Source organism: Saimiri boliviensis, chromosome 17 (genome assembly GCF_048565385.1).
Source record: "Saimiri boliviensis isolate mSaiBol1 chromosome 17, mSaiBol1.pri, whole genome shotgun sequence".
Classification (NCBI taxonomy): domain Eukaryota; kingdom Metazoa; phylum Chordata; class Mammalia; order Primates; family Cebidae; genus Saimiri; species Saimiri boliviensis.
In genome coordinates this window covers 6,949,599-6,957,974 of record NC_133465.1, presented here as the reverse complement: position 1 = coordinate 6,957,974, position 8,376 = coordinate 6,949,599, and the positions used below count along the sequence as shown (strand labels likewise).

General features: G+C 51.2%; 1 pseudogene; it reads left to right on the top strand.

The window, feature by feature from the left end:
• Positions 1-7,982: 7,982 nt before the first annotated feature.
• LOC120367069 (small nucleolar RNA U13) lies at positions 7,983-8,080 on the top strand (annotated as a pseudogene).
• The last annotated feature ends 296 nt before the right edge of the window (positions 8,081-8,376 follow it).

Here is an 8,376-nt window from a genome sequence, read left to right as displayed (position 1 = left end):
GGGGTTTCACCATGTTGACCAGGATGGTCTCGATCTCTTGACCTCATGATCCACCCGCCTCGGCCTCCCAAGTGCTGGTATTACAGGCTTGAGCCACAGGGCCCGGCTATAATGGAATTCTTTAAAGATAAAATGTGCAAACTCCAAATAGAATCTTGAGTCCTGCCCTATTCCCTGAACTCCAGATTCACATCTTCAATGTTCTTCACATTTCTACTTCAGAGTATAGCCAACATCTGAAACATATCACAGTCAAAAGAATATCTTTCACATCCACCCTTTCTCCTATTCCAACAGCCATTTCTCTTCCAGGCTGGTGTAAAAGGCTGTCACACTTACCTTCCACTGAGCTGTTAACACTTAAACTGTCCATGGGCTGCGAAGCTAAAAGAATACCGATTATAACGCTCCTTCTGGGGCCTCAGGGCCTGCACAGAGTTTTGCTCCTTCTCATACGCAAAAGCACTCACCCCAGCTCCTGCACAAGCTTACCAGCATTTTCCCTACCACAACGGATTGAGCGCAGGGGGTTCTGGTGAGTGGAGTCTGCCCCTGCCAGTACCTAAGTGGGCAGCTACTCCAGCACCCACACCCCAGTTCCCGCCAGCAAAGGGGTCAGGGAAATTACCCTGCTTCACTGTCTCAGGCAGGTGACCAAGTCAACATCAACAGTGATCAGTCACATTGAAAGTACACACCCTTTGTATGATACGATGAAAACGACACTTCCTCTTTTTGGTCTTCCTCCCAGGCATCCATAAACCCAAATGTATCATGAGAAACACACTTGATAAATCCCACTCAAGGGACATTCTACAAAATATGTGATCAATAGTCCTCAAAGCTGACAAGGTCACCAAAAAAGAAAGGGAAGTCTGAGAAACTGTCACAGTCTAAAAGGAAGCTAAGGAGACACAATGACTAAATGTAATATGGTAACCTGCGTAAGATCCAGGAACACAAAAAGGACCTTGTTATAAGGAGAATGTTTGTGGCCTCCCCAGAATCCTCATAGGTTGAAGCTTAAGCCCTGAACGTAATAGCTTCTGGAGCTAGGGCGTTTGGGAGGGAATCAGCGTTAGAAGAAGTCATCAGGGCAGGGCCCTGGTCTGATGGGATTAGTGCTCTTAGAAAGAGACACAGAGAGCTTGTTTTCTCTTTTAGTGAGAACACACCTAGGAAAGGGGACTGTGCCGTGTGCAGTTGAGGAAGAGTCCTCACTGGATCCCAACCATCCTGGCACCTGATCTCAGGCCTTCAGCCTCTGGATCTCTGAAAACAAATTTCTTTCTTGTCACCATCCACGCTGGGCTGACAGGGCACGGCTCTGCTGCAGTGGCCGGGCTTACCTCCATGAAGGGATTGCTCAGGGTGGGTCCCGAGTCATTCTTGAAGGTCTGGCTGACACAGAGATGCCTCTTGTTGCTGCTCTTGTCCCAGTGCTTCCATTAGTTCACTTCCAGTTCAAGCAGTTCTCCTGCCTCAGCCTCCAAAGAAGCTGGGATTACAGGCACCCACCACTACGCCTGGCTAATTTTTGTATTTTTAGTAAACATAGGGTTTCACCATGTTGGCCAGGCTGGTCTCGAACTCCTGACCTCGTGATCCGCCCACCTCAGCCTCCCAAAGTGCTGGGATTACAAGTGTGAGCCACTGTACTCGGCCTTCCTTTAAAATTTATGATTTGTTTATTTTAGAGACAAGATCTCACTCTTGCCCAGGCTGGAGTACAGTGGTACCACCGTGGCTCACTGCAACCTCTGCCTCCTGGCCTCAAGCAACCCTGGATGAATGGACGTAAGTCTGAGGCTGAAGTGCCAGCCCTGGGTCCACTCCTATGTGGCTATGCTATTGGGAGCAAGTTCATCTCTTTGGGAATGAGCTCAGGGTACTCAGCTCACCACTTGCTTGCCTCTGGTGCTCTCTCTAGACGTCCCACCTGGCCTGGGCACCCACCTTGTGGCTGAAGGCCGGGATCTGTATGCAGTGGAGCTCGTGGCCCAGCTCCAGCCTGTAGGCGCCGTCTGAGCCGTTCTCAGTCTGCAGCCTCTGGCTGGTGCTGCACCGTGCGCTGGCTGCTTTGCTGAGCTGTGAGGATCAATCAAGAGATCCCTGCCCTCCTCTGCCAGGCAGCCCTCCACCAGGGCTCCAAGAGGAGGAAGGCCCAGCCCAGCCTGGCCTCAGCCGTGTCCCCTGGCCCTGTGCTCTGGTTCACCTGTCACTCCATTAGAACCTGTTTGTGGGGAGGTCTTAAGAGATGAATGAATGTCCCCTCAGCAGACACACCCTTTTTTTTTAATGAGCAGGTACTAAGTCCTACTCAGGGCCCACAGAATGACTAATGGAAAATCCTGTGGTGACAGCATCTCTTAGCTCACAGAGCCACAGCCACAGGAAACAGGGCAGGCCCTGCCACCTCCACCTGCCCCACAGCCAGGCGTGCGGTGCCTTACCCAAGAGGCTGCATTGGGTCCTCAGGGAGTTGGTCAGAGCCGGCCCCGCTGCTGCAGCAGGCCGAGGGCACGCAGCCCCGCCAGCCCTGGCATGAAGAGCTCGGCACTGAGGGCGGCCACCCACCGTCCATCCTCCTCCTTCCTCTCCAGCAGTGCTGCAGGGACAGAGAGCAGGCAGGAGAAAGGGTCCGCCCCCAGGGACCAACGCCTCCAGCCGCAGGCAAAGAGGGGACTTGGAAATACCCCAGTGGCCTTGGGGTTGGGGGCTCCTTGAAGAGCCAACACCTGTGCCCTGCACCACAGGCCACAGACAGGCCTGATCACGGCTCACTGCAGCCTTGACCTCCCAGGCTCAATTGATCCTCCCACCTCAGCCTCCCAAGTAGCTGGTACTACAGACATAGGCCACCACATTGGCTAACTTTTGTATTTTCTTTTTTTTTTTTTTTTTTTTTGTAGAAACAGGGGTCTCACTATGTTGCCCAGGCTGATCTTGAACTCCTGGGCTCAAGCAATCCTCCTGCCTTGGCTTCCCAAAGTGCTGGGATTATAGGCGTGGGACACTGTGCTTGGCCCAAAAATAAAGTAGAATGAGGCCAGGCACAGCGGCTCATGCCTGTAATCCCAGCATGCCAAGGCAAGCAGATTTCCTGAGGTCAGGAGTTCGAGACCAGCCTGGCCAACATAGTGAAACCCTGTCTCTACTGAAAATACAAAACAAACAAAATTAACGAGGTATGGTGGCGGGCACCTGTAATCCCAGCTACTTGGGAGGCTGAGGAAGGAGAATCGCTTAAACCCAGGAGGCAGAGGCTGCAGTGAGCCAAGATTGCACCACTGCATCCAGTCCCAGCAACAGTGTGGGACACGGTCTCAAATAAATAAAGTAGAATGAAACAAAATCAAATAGGACAGATGACAAAAGAATTAACCACACATCATGGGCTGTCAGGTAAATTTCACCTTCTGAAGCTTCTGCTTCTGCAACACTGAAGGTCATCCAGAACACACAGATGGAAGTGGGCCAGCTGTTATGACTCCCAGACACCCACATGAGGTGGTCAACGGCCACCGCTCCAAGTGCCCCCAGCCCCAGCTCCTGTCCTTACCTTGGAATCTTTAAGAACCCATAAGCGGCACGCCCAGGTGCCACCACCCCGGCTCTGGCACAGGGCCAGCACCTGCTCAGCCTGGGTGTGTGTGTTTTAAATGCCCAGCATATTTTAGGTCAAAATGTTACATGTGTTTCTTATTGTGGGTGAGAATAAAAACAGCCCAAAAGCTGCTATTTTAAGGTTTGTGGGGGCAGTTGGAGGTTGGGGGCGGTTCTGGGGGCTCACACTGAGCCTGCGTCTGTCCTTAGATGGGATGTTGATATTGAGAGGCTGGGTTGATGACGACCATCAGGAGGCATCTGGCCCACACCCTAGCCTAGCCACGGAGGAGACCGGGCACAAGGGGTCTCATCTCCTACCTGTCACGTGGGCCTGGTCACTCAGCAGATGGCTCGGAGAGGCCAGCTTGCTGCCTGCCTGCCATGTGAGGTTCCCTGTAAAGATGACAGGGCTGTCCCCATGACCAGTTTCATCTCCAGCTGCGCCTGGAACCACTCGGCCTTGCCGACCATGGGTGACTGCAGGTCACTCTAGCCCTGAAAAGGCCATGGTGTCACCTGGAATGACAGGCTTGGCCAGCAGGCCCTGCCATGACCACACAAGCTGGGACTGGAGAGAAGGCAGGAGACAGCCCAGGTAATGGCTTTCTATGCCGATCCTTCCTCAGTTTTTGTTTTTTCTTGAGACAGAGTCTCACTCTGTCACCCAGGCTGAAGTGCAGTGGCGGGATCCTGGTTCATTGCAACCTTCACCTCCCGGGTTCAAGTGATTCTCCTGCCTCAGCCTCCCAAGTAGCTGGGATGACAGGCACACACCACAGTACCCAGCTAATTTCTCTATTCTTAGTAGAGACGCGGTTTTGCCGTGTTGCCCAGGCTGGTCTCAAACTCCTGAGCCCAAGTGATCCACTCACCTTGGCCTCCCAAAGTGCTGGGATTACAGGTGTGAGCCACTGTGCCCAGCCTGTCCTCAATTTTTTAAACTCCAGATTTCTCAAAATTAGAAACCTGTGTTACAAACTCAGACGTAAATACAAAGGACTCCTCTTCTCCCCTTGACAACCCCTTCGTTGGGTCCATCAGGAACTCAGTGGACCATCGCTATGGAATGTGACTAGAATCAGCCCCATCTGTCACCTCCGCTGCACACCAGCTCCAGCCCTGGTCATCGCGCCTGCCTCACTGCAGCATCCTCCTGGCTCTCCTGGCTCCCATCCCGCTGCTGGTAACTGATCTCCATATGGTGACCAGACACGTCGAATGATCGCACACTAGCGTTTCTTACAGTACAATCCAAAGTCCTTGAGAAGGCCAGTGAAGCCAGAACTGTGTTGGTCACTGGTGCAGACACTGGCTGGTGGGCCATGGGGACAGCTCACTACGCTCCAAGGCCCCACATGGGAAATCCTCTAGAAAAGCCATGAGCAACTGCAAATACCATCTTTGATGGCCCTGCCAACCTGTGGACCACACACCACACACCCCTCTGATAGCCACTAGCTGGTCAGCTCACCCAAAGGATGTCAAAACAATACTCGCTATTACCAGACCGTCACTACTTAATGCTGTGTTTCCACCGAAGTGTGTGCATCTGCGTACAGATGTATCTGTACATGGATGTATGTGAATGTGTATGTATACAGATATATGGAAATACACAGATATGTGTACGAATGTGTGGATATGGATGTGTGTGTACAGTGATGTGTGTGTACATGGATGTGTATACAGACCTGTGTGCGGATGTGTGTAAAGACGTGTATATATATGGAGGTGTGTATATGAATGTATGTGTACAGATATGTCTACATGCAGATGAGGTGCTCGCAGCTCTTCCTGCTGATAGGCACATCCTAGCGCCGGCTTCCTCCAGTGTGTATCAGAGGCTGCGCGGTGGTGTCAGAGCTTCCTCAGGGTGCACGTGAACACAGTGAGCACAGAAATTCTCTCCCAAACCACAACACTTTGCAGGTAAAGAGAACACTAGTGACAAATGCATCAGGTCAGCAGGCGTAAACTGGGGCTCTCCAGGCAACCCAGGACCCAACCCCCACACACTGGGGCACGGGGTGCCAAACAGTACACTTCCCACACCAACCTTAAATCCCACAAACTTTGAGACAAGTTGGACCCAAGCTCTGGCACTTTGCATTCATGAGCTCACTTGCCTCAGTCTCCTCATCTTGTATGTGGTTACAAAGAGCACTTGAAGAAGGGACCTCCTGTCTACCGCAACAGGCTCCAGAAAGTTACAGAGCACCGGCTGTTACTGTAATTGTGCTGAGTCTGGGGTGGATGGAACTAGAATTTCTCCAAAGGCAAATAAACATTTCCAGGCTTCAGACAGCTCTATAGGGAGTGGCAGGAAGGTCCGAGGGGAGGTACAGGCAATCTGTGCTTGCACATTTAGCAAATAATGAGAGGTCCAAAGGCCCCTGGGAGTTCTGGAAATGAGGCAGAAGTCTCAGCCGTCAGACAGGTGGGGCTTTAGGAGGGAGGCGGCTCTCCCCTGACATGGGTCTTCTCCCCAACCAGGCTGACGGCACAGGTGGAAGTGGAGAGAGTATTTATGCAGCAAGACATCCAGCCCCAGCTTCAGATGCTCCACTCCAGGCCTCTCTGAGAAGACACTGGAAACTGAGGCAGAATCGGGAGATGCACTGCTGAACGTGCCCAGTGGTTCTGCCTGGCAGGATCAAGTCTAAAGCTGCTATTTGTATCCTTGCTGGAGTGCAGTGGTACGATCTCAACTCACTGCAAATTCCACCTTCCAGATTCAAGCAATTCGCCTGCCTCAGCCTCCTGAGAAGCTGGGCCTACAGTCGTGCACCACCACGCCCAGGTAAGTTTTGTATTTTTAGTAGAGACAAGGTTTCACCTTTTTCGCCAGCCTGGTCCCAAATTCCTGACTTCATGTGATCCTCCCACCTCAGCCACCCAACATTTGTATACTTTTTGAAGTCACCAATCTGCTTGCAAAGCGGATAGAAGTTTTAAATCTTCTCCCTAGGATGGAGGAGGCAGACACAAAACTTCAACACAACGACAAGGGCTTCAAGTGACTCTCTAAGTTCCATCCAGGTACCCTTGGGTAAGAACCCTTGAAAAGCACCTGCTAAGATGAAAATGAGCCTGGACAACATAGTAGGACCCATCTCCACAAAAAAAAGTAAAAAAAAAATAGAAGGGCATGGTGGCACAGGCCTTAGTCCCAGCTACTTGGGAGGCTGAGGCAAGAGGACCGCTTGGGCCCAGGGGTTCGAGGCTGCGGTGATCCAGGATCATGCCAGTGCACAGAAGACCTTGTAAAAGAAAGAGAAAAGGGGGGGAGAGAGAAAAGGGGGGGGAAGAAAGGGGGAAAAGACATGGAGGAAATGGAGGGAAAGAGGTAGGAAGAGGGAAAGAGAGGGAATAGAGGGAGGGAGAGAAAGGAAAGAAAAAAGGGAGGAAGAAAAGAGAAAAACAAAGGCCTTGTGGCCAGGGGATTCCATTGCTAGGAATCTGCCGTGCAGAGAGAAGGGTGTTCACCAGAGAAGAATTCTAAGAGAGGAAACCTGGGGAAAACTCAGGAGTCCTTCATCATGAAACTGGCTGAATACATTCCATTCCATGGACTATTCCATGGTCATCCGCACTACACAGGAGACGCTGATTTTTAAGTGGATACATTAACTCCATGTGCTGATGGTGCGCATAGATCATCTCGGAAAGGAATCACCAAAAAAACCCAAACAGTGGCTGGCTTTCAGGAAGGGGTGGGAGAGCGGCTTTAAGGCTGCACCAGCACCAGCCAATAGAACCTTCTGCAGTGAGGACCATGTTTCAGGGCCACCTGCAGCTATGGAGCACCTGAAATGTGGCCCACGCAGCCAAAGAACCAAATCTTTCATTTTCTTTAATGTTAACTCATTTAGATTTTTTTTTTCTTTTTTGAGATGGAGTCTCGCTCTGTTGCCCAGGCTGGAGTGAAGCTGCGTGATCTTGGCTCACCACCACCTCTGTCTCCCAGGTTCAAGCAGTTTTCCTGCCTCAGCTTCCCAAGTAGATGGGGTTACAGGGGCTCACCACCAAATCTGGCTACTTTTTGTGTTTTTAGTAGAGATGGGGTTTCACTATGTTGGTCAGGCTGGTCTCAAACTCCTCACCTCAGCTGAACCATCTGCCTCGGCCTCCTACAGCGCTGAGGATTACAGGTGTGAGCCAGCAAGCCCAGCCGCAAAGGTGTATTTTTGAGTAAAAAAAGCAAGGTACAAACAAAAGATAGGGAACCGCTGGGCGTGGTGGCTCATCCCTGTAATCCCAGCACTTCGCTGGAGCCCAGGAGGTCGAGGCTGCAGTGAGCCATGTTTGCACCACTGCCCTCCAGCCGGAGTAACAGAGCAAGACCCTGCCTCAAGAAAAACTGAAATTAAAAAAACCAAAGCCTAAGCATGACGACTGGGTTTTCATGCTATTGTATGATATCTGCTTTACTCACAACTTGTTACAGTATCATCACATCACCCATCTAATGCGAAAAAAGCAAAGGTAAAACCCAGAAACTCAAACTAAAAATATTTGCAAATCTGTAGCATTATGCATTGTCCTGCGTCTCCCTGAAAGACGCTGAAGCCCTATGCCGCAGGGTCTGTGGATGGGACTTTATTTGGAAATAGGCTCTTCACATGTGATCAAGCTAAGCAGAGGTGATGAGGGTGAATCCTAATCCCGTGTGCCTGGTGTCCTCGTGAAACAGGATGTGTGGACAAAGACAGCTACCAAGGGAAGACAATGTCAAGACAGAGACAGAAGACCACCTACAAGCCAAGG